This window comes from Lathyrus oleraceus, chromosome 1, assembly GCF_024323335.1.
Source record: "Lathyrus oleraceus cultivar Zhongwan6 chromosome 1, CAAS_Psat_ZW6_1.0, whole genome shotgun sequence".
Classification (NCBI taxonomy): domain Eukaryota; kingdom Viridiplantae; phylum Streptophyta; class Magnoliopsida; order Fabales; family Fabaceae; genus Lathyrus; species Lathyrus oleraceus.
The window spans coordinates 444,172,614-444,185,743 of record NC_066579.1 but is presented as its reverse complement, the minus strand read 5'-3'; positions in this window follow the sequence as shown (position 1 = coordinate 444,185,743).

Genomic DNA, 13,130 nt, shown 5'->3' with positions numbered 1-13,130 from the left:
AATCAATATCTTCAGAAGTTAACTCTGCATCGGAGTTGGATTGAGACTTGCTCTAATTCCATACTTATGACTCTTTCACAATAACATCTTTGCTGACTTCAACCTTATTAGTGAATGGACAATAAAGCTTATAAGAACCTATACTGTGATACCCCTCGAGTAGCATCTGAAGCGTGTTTATAATAGACAAAACAAAATACTCTAAAATGACTCACACTTTTCTTATCTTCAGTCCACCTCTCAAAAGGAACAATTTCCTTCAACTTCTTGGTTGGACACCTGTTGGGCACATATTGTTCAGTGGCAACAACTTCTCCCCAAAAAGTGTTAGGAAGCTTCTTCTCCTTCATCATGCTCCTTGTCATATCAAGTAAAGTTCAGTTTCTCCTTTCAGCAATACCATTGTTCTAAGGAGTATATGGAGAATTTGCTTCATGCTTAATTCCATTCTCTTCACAGAACTTCTTAAACTATGTAGAGTTATACTCACCTCCACCAGTTATGAGAATCTTCAGAGTCTGACCACTCTGTTTCTCAGTCTTGATTATGAATTTCTTAAATTCAACAAACACCTTGTGTTTGAACTTTATAAGGGATAACCATGACATCCTTGTGAACTCATCCACAAATGACACAAAGTATTTATTCCCTCCTAGTGAAGGTTCTGGAAATGGCCCAGACACATCACAATGCACTACTCCTAAAGCATGCTTTGCTCTTGGAGCTACTTCTGATGCAAATGACAGCCTTGGTTGCTTCCCTCTTATGCACACATTGCATAACTTTTCTGGTTTCTTAATTCCAGGAAGTCCACGTACCAGTTTCTTTGAATTCAGATGTCCTAAGCTTCTAGAGTTCAAATGACCAAATCTTTTGTGTCACATCTTAATTTTCTTCATAATACTTGTTACGCTAAGACATTCAGAGTTTGCAGTTTTAACATTCACCTTGAATGTTATATTCCTTCCATGTTCTGACTCCATAATCAGCTTTTGATTACAGTCATACAACTTCAAAAGATTGTCCTTCATGGTAACTGAAAACCCTTTTCAATTAATTAACCTACACTCATCAGATTGCTCTTCATGCCAGGAACATACTAGACGTTCTGAATTAACGCAGATTTGCCATTATTCAGAGTCACTTTAACATTCCACATTCCTTCAGCATTTAGATACTTATCATTAACACATCTGATCTTGGTCCTCTTCCCAGAGTCAATATCAACCAGCCATTTCTTATTTCCAGTAAGATGGTTTGAACAACCAGTGTCCATATACCACTAGTCTTCTAGAGACGCACTATTAGAATCAGAAGCCACCAATAACACATGTTCATCATCAGAACTTCTGGCTATATCCGCTTCTTCTGATTTCTTCTCCTTGTTTGACCAACAATCTGGAGCGAAATGGCCAAACTTCTTGCAACAGTAACATTGAAATTTCCTCTTGTCATACTTCTCCTTTCCTTTCTGACTCCCAGAAGTTGAGGTTTCTGACTTCTAAGACCTACCATGTGTTTTCTCGACTTCTGACCAAGAATCCTTATGATCTTTCTTGACAAAAGAAGCTTTTAGAGTCTGCTCTACCTGTCTCTCAGAGGTTCTTTCAGTCAGACGCAACTCTTGCGCCTCTAGACTGCTTTTCAGCTCTTCTATTCTCATGATGCTCAAATCTTTAGAATGTTCAATTGCTACAACGATGTAATCAAACTGAGGAGTAAGAGATCTAAGTACCTTCTCAATGATACTTTTCTTAGAGAGAGTTTCTCCATACGACTTCATCTCATTTGTGATCAAAATCACTTTGGAGATGTAGTCAGGTACCTTCTCATTATTCTTCATACTGAGATTCTCATACTGCTTACGTAGAGACTGAAGTTTCACTTTCTTCATTGATGCATCACCGCCGTAGCATTTCACCATCGTCGAATCAACGATTTTATCAAACACGTTCACATCCACACATTGATGGATGTAGAATAGAGCCTTGTGATCCTTCTTCCTCAAATCACGATGAGCCTTTCTTTACACATTTGTTGCATTTTCTGGAAGTACAACATGAACGTAACCGTCGTTAATAAGATCAAGAACATCTTGAGGTATAAACAACACACGCATCTGAATCATCCAACGATTCCAGTTCTTTCCATCGAACACTGAAAGCTTGGTACTCAGATTACCATTTTCGTTCATTTTCAACCTTATGTAATACACTCAGATCTCACATAAACACAATGTTTCCCAATTCCACAGAATCAAGATATGTGATTCTGTTACGATTCTGAACAGAAATTCAACATAAATTACCGAACAGAAATTCAATCACACAATGCCTCACCGTTTCACCCGTCTTTTTTGTGGTGTTTCCTCGTGGATCTGAACCAGATTCTGATACCAATTGTTGGTGCACAAGATGATAAAAAGATGAACAATGAACAAGAGAGTGAAGAAAGAATAATAACAAACTTCCACTACTCATGAAATGGTTACAAAATGGTTGCACAGAAAAATGCACACACAGGATGCCAAAGGAATAAAGGTACAATTTGTTCACACCACTCACTTGCTTAAATACAAGTGAGACTTTGTGAGAAATACTAAAATACCCTATAACAAACTTTGTCAATAAATCTATGAAAATATGAATTAATTCTGACACAAATGACGTACCAGATGACTATGATGAAGAGTCACCGTTTCAATTTGCTTCGACGGATCCGGATGACATTATCATCCCCACAAAACATATAAATGTTTCTTCCTTCATTCTCAATGATGAACATCTTGTTGAGGCGAATGGTGATGTTGGTTTGTGTTCTCCGACTACAACTCAAAAACTCACTCCAATCTTAACCCCATCAAACATTTAGTCGATAACATTGATGTTGTGAAATCAACGTTCGAAGTTAACGCTATTTCCGATTTATCCTCATATGTCAGAGAGTAATTGAAGGATACGATTTCTAGGATTTTCATGAATATCGATCCAGCGAGGTGGCTAGCGGATGGTTCCAACAGTGGATATTTTCACGACAACGTCGATTACGAAATTCCACCAAAACCTTCTGATGCTATTTCAAAGATAGAAAGAACATGCACACCCGAAGTATTTACGAGAGTATGAAGATTCACCATTTCTCCACCGCCACCGAAATTTCATTCTCATCCACGACCGTGATTCTGACAAGATATTATTCTCCTAACTTATTGGAAAATCTACTTTTCATTATGTTCGATTTTGCACATCTCACAAGGTTTAAGTTTAAGATAAAAAAGCCTAATCCAAACTTTGCAAATCTTTCACTGACCTCAATTGTGGTTTTCGACCCTGGACCGCATCATTTGACACATGGTCATGTTGCTGATAGAGTGACACTAATTGAAGATGCTATGAATATTAATGGTTTGTTTGGGAGTTTGAAGGGGAGGGGAGGGGAGGACTTTGGAAATAAGGAATGATTGAATGAAAAAATTGAAGGATTTTGATTGTGAGAGTTTTGGAGAGCTTGCCTTTATTCATAACACCAAAAACCCTCTAATTTATGGGAATTCAAAATTTATATTGAATTAGGATTTTGGAGGAGTTTGGAGGATTTACTTAAATTTTTCAAATACATTTTATATTGTTATAGTATTATAAAAGTTAAAAATATAGTAACGAGGAACATTCTTTTATTATTCTATACAAAATCATTCTTTCATAAAATGTCAAATATTTTCCTATATTTTTTTAAATTCGTTTTCGGAAGCCCTCACCTCCATTCCCTTCCAAACTCTCAAACAAAATCTAAGAATTCAATCTATAGGAATTTTTAAATGTTTTGATATTTTCCAAAAGTGTTCTCTATCTAGTATAATTTGGCCTAAGTTTTTTTTTCTAGCCACTGCTAGTTTTTCTGTGTTTTCATATGTCAATGTTGTTTCTACAAAGTTTTTTATTTGGCCCGAGAGTGCTAGCATCAGTTCTCATCTCGATACATTTTATTTAAAAAGTTTTCTTATGGTTCAACATATTGTAATAACTATTTTGATTTTTAAGAACTTGAGGCATGCATCACTTGCAAAGTATTGGTTTAATGAAACACATAACTGGAGATTTGAAATGCTTATTTATCTTGATTTTAGAAAACGACAAGGCTTTGCATATAAGCATAAAGAGGTTGTTGTAGAAGTTCACTCATTTAATGTTGGGAATTATATTTGCACTGCACTTATTGCTACTAAATTTGATAAATATAAACTCCACACAACAGTTTTATCAACCAAGAATCAAGATATGAGAATTTATGATATGTTACAAGTTTATTTTCCTAAGGAGTATTTACATATGAAGCATGTTCAGAAATTTGGAATCGTAGAGATATTGACATTCAACAACTATATCACTTAATGCATTTTTAGTTGGCTCATGTTTAATGGATTGCATTAAGTCACTACCGGAAAAACATGAGATAACTCTGGATGTTTTAATTTAGGATTGGTTCTCACTATTGGTTACGAGTGTAACTGTGTTATTGGAAGCAAATTATTTATTCTTGCAACAACATATGGAAGTGTTATTCATGCATGCAAACTCTTTGAGAAATTGTCATATAGAGATGTTGTGACATGATCAAATGAGAAAAATACACAAGAAGGAGGATTCAATTGTGTATTATAAAATTGTTTCACTTCTGATAAACAATTTTGAGTTTGGACAAAATTCAGAGTCTAATATCAGAATTTATGATAATAGCGAAAATAATATGAATCAAAAGCAATAAGCACAACAACACACAAAGTTTATCTTGATTCCTCTTCTTAATTGAGAGTAGTTTAGTCCCATTGTCTTAACAAGGGCTTTTCACTATAAACAAACTAATTACAACTTTGTTCAAATAAATTAGCAAGAGACTTCACTACTCAATCAATCCAAAAAAAGACTTCCGCTCAAGCAACCTAACAAGAGACTTCTGCTCAATCAATTTAGATGAATTGACTGATGATGTATCTATTGCCTTTGCAATTTGATGATTTGAACTATGTTGACAAACACAATTAAAAACAATATATAATCATGGAAATTTCTTCAGAAGAAAAAAAAGAATGACACCAATATGATATTGAATTTGACCCTCCATGAAAATTGTGTTGCTTTCAACTTTTTCATCACTTGAAGCACGAACATTTTTGTTTTTAAAAAGGTTATCAAGAACTATGCATTCAAGATAGTCAGAGTTATTATTTCTACTTGTAGTGTTATTGGAAAAGAAGAAACTATGGAGGTTGCGAATAAAATATTTCTCATGGTTGGTTCAAAGATGCTTTTGTAGCTGCTGTATTATATATAAGTTAATGATGCTTTGTTAGGTGCATACTTGTATTTGTGATTGGGTAACATATCATCCAAAGTAGCAGGATTAAAGAAAAATGTGATGACTCATGATGATCTATAACAAAGTGGAAACAAGACCAGTATTTGGTTGTTGGTTGTAGGAATGTTAAAGTCACACATAGTTTTCATCACAAAATACTTTAGTGTTTATATATCTCACTCAAACATAACTTGGCTTGGAGAAATGGACAAAAGATATCGGCCTTGTGCCCAAAAAGATTATTTTAAAATTTGTATTTATTAATTTCCAAAATTATATTTAAACCAAAATAGAATTAAAATTATTAATTAATTATATATATATAAATAAATTAATTATGTAAATAAAATACAAAAATAAAAAAAATGTTACAGTCAGCATTGACACGTCATCAAAAATAATTTTTTTGTCCAATAATCATTGTCACCTTTGTAAAATTGGAGGGGGACCATCAAAATCCCAAGTGATATAAAGTTCAGGGACCAAAAAGATGATTTTTGAAATGGGAAGATTAAAAGTTAAAATACATCAAAATAGGGGGACCAAAAGTGCATTTAAGTCTAAGAAATATTAAAATCTTATGCAATAACAATTATAAACAATATCTCAAAGTTATGCTGAAGATGTTCTGATATTGTGTTATTGTAACATTCTTTTAAATCTTTAGCTTCCTTTTATAGAGGCAGGGAAAGAGTCGTTGGAAGTTATGAGCATAAGAGCTTTCTTCGCGAAGAAGCATGACAAGAGAGACGTTAGAGGATGTATCTGGTTATAACTATTGTCTAATGAATAATAGTATAGTCCATAACATCTTTCAAAGTACTAGCTATCTACCAAAAGGTAGAACAAACTGAAAAAGATCACATCATCATTCCTTGAGCCTTGCAAAACTAAATCCTAGTTGACTCTCTTTTGAAATCTGGTGTTTGACAAGATAGGTCTGTCTAGGAGACAGAGTACGAACCAGAGGCATCTTTAGCCTTCAAAATCTGAGTTGTCACCAGAATTTGGACCACCATGATCAGAGTCTGAACCTTCAGAGGTTGATGAACACATTTAGAGTCATCAAATTCTGATCATTCAGAATCTGAGTCACTCTGTTTCTCTAAAGATGTATTTAACATGATCAATTCAGAGTTGAATTCTAAGCTTGTAACTCTGCACACTTGAACATATGTTAGTATACCCATTTGTTCTTTAAGTACTTTGTTATCATCAAAACCCAATGGATATAAACAATTATGTTCCAACAATCTCCCCCTTTTTGATGATGGCAAACAAATTTATTTAAGAACAATGGTTGGTCAATTTAACTATCTCGACAACATCATAGTCTGAGGGTAGTAAGCTCCCACTGAGTCTAATAATCCAAAGGTTGAGTTTTGTAAGCTCTCCATAAGTCCTATCCAAGTTAATTAAACTTATTTTGATATAATAATGTTCAGATAAAAGTAATATCAAAATAATTAGGGTTCAGGTAAATAAAAGCATTCAAGAATACTTTTATCCTCTTAAATACTCCCATGAAATTCTTCCTCTTTTGTCATCAACCAAAATATAATAAATACAAAAACGAATGACGAATAAGCATTTGCACAATAAATTTCAAGATGGTCAAAGAAAGACCCCGACAATATGGTTTTTCAAGGAAGAATAATCAAAGAGGCACAAGACTCAAAGAACACAGTCTTCAAGGTTTCTCTTTATAGACACAAGAATGGGAAAAAGAAAGACATTCAAGGTTGACAGGAGATATTTTTCAAAAGAGATACGTAATTTGATGATAAGGGAAGCAAGAAAAGAGGAGAAGAAGGTTGAGGAATTAGCAAGAACTCGGAGATCCATAATTGCAGAAGAAGAAGGCACATATGATGGAGTGTCTGAAGAGGGCAAGATTCCAAATGCATATCTGAAAACTCTCAAAGAGAAGGAAAGGGAATGAAATGATTAAATATGAAAAACTAATGTAATAGTTTTTAAGATCAGATCATGTAATGTCTTATGAATGAAATTTCCATTCCTTTTCCAATAGTCACAACCTTTCTTTGAAATCCTTTAATAATGGTGATGTTTTCCAATTTAGTCAGTAAGAAATACAATAAATACAAAACATAGAAATAAACATAGATAATAAACACAAAAATAAAAACCTTTTATTAAAAACATATAAGCTATAGAACATAGACAACACATAAAGACAAACATAACAACTAAACAGAAGAAGAATATCCATCCATAGAGATCACCTTGACCACAAATGGGCCAATAACTTTCAAAGCTTCTATTAGCTTCAACTTGTCACCCCATATTTGTGAAGCAACCTCAACCATAGTTTTCTCAACTCCTTGTTGAATGAAGAGTTTAGAAAGAACCCTTCAATAAGGAATGAAACACGACTTTCCCTCGTGAAAGGATGCGAGACTCATTTTCAGATAATCAAACATAACTTGTGAAAGGTTTTGTCTTCAAATATGAGTTGAGAAGAAGAAGAATAACTTTTTCACTAATATCTAAGGATTCCAGATCCTTATTCTTTGGCAAAAGGTTTGAGATCAAAATTTGATACCAGACTAATGCCTTGGAATTAATATTAGATACTTTAGATAGGTTGGATAGATCATCAAAGATAAGACGAGGTAACAAATAAGATTCCCAAAAGAGCATATCTAGAACCACACCTATATCCTCACAGTTTATTGCATTAATAATAGAGGTGGGGCGATTGTGATAGGAAGACTATATACAAATAAAGAATAACATATTCTAAATTAAGTTCCTGGATGGATGCATTTACCCAGAATTCCTTGACCAAGTTAGGGTAAGTAGGACCATAAAGCATATTAAAGAAATTGTCCTAACCATTTTGGGAGACAGTCATTTGAAGATCAAAGCCATGAGACATCATCTCTTCAAAATCAATAGATCCTTCAATGACTACTACCAACTGGTTTTTCATACCAAGATTAGATCTAGAGGCCATCTTAGATCAGAAATAAAACTTGAAAAGAAAGAAGGTAGAAAAAGAATAAAGTAAACTAAAGGATGTTTCCAATGATATAGACAATGATTTTTCAGAAAGATGCAAGACAACTGTCTTTGGTTTAAGAACACTCAAAGATAACCTTTAGGAAACAAAATACTAAAAACACATAATAAACAAGTAAGAAACCATTAGGTGATGAAAGATGAGCATATTCTTATAAACCAAAGAGGTTTCACATCATTACCCAACAGTCTCTACCAAAATAACCACTGTGCAAGATAATCATCAGATATGTAAATGCTATATGAAGCAAATAATCCACTTCCAGAGTCTCAAAGAATCTGATATTTCTCATAAGCCACTTTTCATCAGAGGCAGTTTCCTAAACTTTGATTGAAGCTACTTCTGAGCAATATCAGACTTTGATAGTCTAATCAGAAAATAAGCATTATTCTCCAATATATAGCATGTTCAGATTTTGTTTGATAAAATCAAATATTTCAATAGCAAAGGATTTTGTAAGTATATCATCCCATTGATGATAAATATCAATGAATTTAATATCTATAACTCCCTTCTGAACATAGTCTCTAAGGAAATGATGTTTAATCTCAATATGTTTGGTTCTGGAGTGATGAAATGGATTCTTTGTTAGACAAATAAAAATAGTATTATCATAGAAAATAGGGATACCGCTTCCATAAATTTGATAATCCTCTAGCTTATATTTCATCCGGATTAGTTGTGTACAATATTTAGCCACAAAGATGTATTTTGCTTATGTTGTAGAGAGAGCAATAATTGCTTGTCTCTTACTAGCCCATGATATTAGGTTTTCCCCTATGAATTTACAGTTTCCACTAGTGGATTTTCTTTCAATTCTATCCCCTACATATTCAGCATCATAAAATCCAACTAGCTAATAATCTAGGGATTTTTTTATAAAGAAGTCTCAAATTTGCTGTTCCTTTCAGATACCTAAAGATTCTCTTAACAAACGTTAAGTTAGTTTCTCTAGGATATGATAGAAATCTTAAACATAGACACACACTGAATAATATATCAGGCCTAGAAGCTGTAAGGTAAAGTAAAGAACCGATCACACCTTTGTACAACTTCTGATCCACCTTGGAGCTACTTTTCTCCTTGTTCAAACTACATGTTGGATGCATAAGAGTTGCCATAATCTTGCAGTCTTCAAGATTAAACTTCTTTATAAGCTCCTTTGTGTACTTGGACGGATTAATGTAAGTTCCATCCTTGCTTTGATTTATTTGGATTCCCAGGAAGAATTTGAATTCTCCCATCATGCTCATCTCGAATTCAGCCTGCATAATCTTAGAAAGTTCTTTGCAAAGAGAGACATTAGTGGAACCAAAAATTATGTCATCCACATAAATTTGGAGAATTAAGATTTCCTTATTGATAGTCTTTCTAAACAGTGTAGTGTCAACTTGACCCTTTTCAAAACCATTTTCCAACAAGAAATTACTCAATCTCTCATACCAAGCTCTACGAGTGTGTTTAAGTTCATAAAGTGATTTCTTAAGTTTAGACCCGAAATATGGATGTAGTGAGTTCTCAAACCTAGGGGGTTGTTTGACATACACCTCTTCAGAAATGACTCCATTTAGGAAGACACTCTTAACGTCCATCTGGTATAAAACAATATCATGGTTAATAGCATAAGAGAGGAGTAGTCTGATTGACTCTAACCTTGCCACAAGAGCAAAGGTTTCAGAGAAATTTATATCTTCATGCTGACTGTAACCTTGAGCTACCAGTCAAGTCTCATTCCTTACCACTTATCCTTGCTCATTCAACTTATTTCTGAACACCCATTTTGTTCTAATAATATTCTTCTAACTTGGTCTTGGAACCAGATCTCAAACATCATTTCTTTGGAACTGGTTTAGTTCTTCTTGCATAGCCACAACCCATCCATCATCTGATAAGGCTTCATTAACAAAAGTTGGCTCAATCAAGGAAATAAATTCTAGCATACAGTTTGAAGGTGAGAAAAACAAGAAAGGGGGGGTTTGAATTGTTTGAAAAATAAGCGCTTTTGCAAAATGAAATCACACAATGATTTTATACTGGTTCGCTTATAACACAAAGCTACTCCAGTCCACCCGGCCAAGGTGATTTCGCCTTCAACAAGGACTTAATCCACTAATCTTGAAAGATTACAAACAACCCCTAAGAGAGAAGAAAATCTCTTAGTCCTCTCAAGTCTACAGACTACAAAGAGTCACTTGAGGAAATCAAATAAAAATTAGATACAAGATGTGTAATCTAGAGTGCTTCTAAGAAAGCAAATATTACAAACTTAAGAACAAATTTTTCACTTGATAAGCAAAAGCTTAGTGAAATTCTTTGAAGAACAAAGATGTTTTTCTTGAGCGTGAAATAATTCAGTATAGTTTTGGCTAGTGATTTCTTTTTTACTGAATGTTGATTTCTTCTCTATTTATAGGAGTTGAAGTAGAGTTGAAGTAGCGTTGAATCTGTTGGATATAGAGATGTAGTTACGCCATTCCATTAATAGCTTCTGCAGTAGACTTTTTCTCTTAGAAGTGACTACTTACCACAATTAGTATCTTTTCTCTTGGAAGTGGAGATTAACGTCTCTTTCTAATTGAGGAAATCCATTTGCAGAACTTTAACTTGGCTTAAACGTTACTTCATCATGATTAACAATTCTGATTAGAGTCTTTGTGTATCTGGAGAAACTGGCTTCTGATGTTATCTCTTGAAAGTTCAGATGGCGCTGATAACTTCAGAATTTACAGAAGGCATTTGTTCAGAGTCAGAGCTTCTAGACTTTACTTCATGTTCAGATGCTTCTGATACTTTGTAGTTTTGTCCAGAATCAGAGCTTCTTGAAAGAGATTCTACTTTAGATGCTTCTGATACTTGATAATTTGTATCTGATCTTGTTGTGCATCTGATGACATCATCAGATTTATTTCTTCTTTCTTTAGAACCCTGCACACTTAGAAACTTTTCGTTAGGGTGCCATTTTTGGTTTCATCCTTTGTTATCATCAAAATCATGGAGTCTGTTGTAGAACACTTTTTGTTCTTACAATCTCCCCCTTTTTGATGATGACAAAACAAATAAAATTATCAGATGAAACATGAAAAATATTAGATCAGATAGACAAAAGCTCCCCCTGAGTTAGCGCTAGGGAGTTCAGAAGTTCTTACCAGAGCTTTCCAAGTAATTAGGTTTCTGAAAACTTTCTGCAATTTCTTAATTTTAATGTTAGAGTTATTTAATCAGAGCTATTATTTAATCAGAGCTATTTATATCAGAACTATTTCTATAATGTTGCAGAATGCTTAAGGTTTTAGACATAATTTTCATCAGAGCTATTTAATAATTTCTCCCCCTTTTTGGCATAATCAAAAAGGCATAAAAATAAAAAGAGTAATAAAGAGAAAAACACTTCATTAAAAAAAGCACAAAGGCAAACAACAGTCAAAAACATCAGAAGCAAAGAAGAATATCAGAGCTAACAAGAAGACAGAAGCAAAAACACAAGGCAAGCAAACACAAAAAGAAAATCCTAAGTGCCTAAGGGTTTGGAGGTTGAGGAAGTCTCTGAAGCAACATGGCAAACATGTTCTGGATGTTTTCATTCAAAGCATCTTGCTTGTCCATCCTGGCACGAAGCTCATTCTGATCTTTCTTGATCTCTTGCTGATCTTGCTTTATCTCTTTCAGAGTGTTAAGAATCAGAGGGATCGCAGAGGAAGACTCCCCCTGAATCAGAGCTTGCTGGTCTTCTCCAGAGCATCTACCAGCCCATGCTCAATGAAGATGTCAGAGAGCAATCTTCCCAGAGGAATGTAGGATCTGGGCTTCATATTATTCCTCGTTTCTCTGACTGAATCCCTCAGATATCTGAAGAGGAGAACAGGGAGGTTGATCTGGATACCCTTCTGAATACAGTAAAGGATGCATTTCTGATCAGCATTTATGTAATCTGAAGAGTTGGAGGCTGGACGATGATGGATTGTTCCCAGAATAATCTTCAGCCAAACTCGGAGGTTCTGATGAAGCTCCTTGTTCTTAGAGGGATTTCCCTCAGCGTTTGCTTTGAAGATTGTAGGGTTAATGACTTCTGTGATGCGCTTGGACCTTGGAGGAATATTGTAAATCCTTTTACCTCCAGCTTTCTCCATGTTTAGCAAGGAAGCAATTGATGCTTCAGTGATGACAATCTTCACACCCAGAACAAACGAGACAATGAACTGGTCATCAGCATCTGCACATCTCCAGAACTCCTTCACCAGAAGAGGATAGATTGGACCATACAATCTGTTGAAGTAGTTTTCCCAACCTTGCTTGCGAAGATCTTCAGTGAGATCAACGCCATTTCTTCTTAAATTCTCAAAATCTACCAGCGATTCACACAGTACATCTAAATCTTCAAAGGGAGTTGAAAGGTTTATGTGTTGTTCACGTTCAAGAATGTGAGGTTCTTTGTAGACTGGGGTTGTGGTGACGCCTATAACCATGGGTGTTTGAGTGTTTGAGGTTTGGGGATTAGAAGCGGCTTCCATTTGTTGGGAGAAGTTAAAAACTTCTTGCTCTTGAGGATTCATGAAGAAAATTGATGAAGAAGATGAAGAACTGAAGGAGTTGCAGAGAAAACTTCGAGAGAGGGTTTAGGGTTTAAGAGTGAGTGAGAGTGATAAGTGTGTGAAATGTGAGAAAAGTGTTTATATACCTAAGTTCAAACACATGCAAAACGACACACATACCAGCGTTAGACACAAAACTC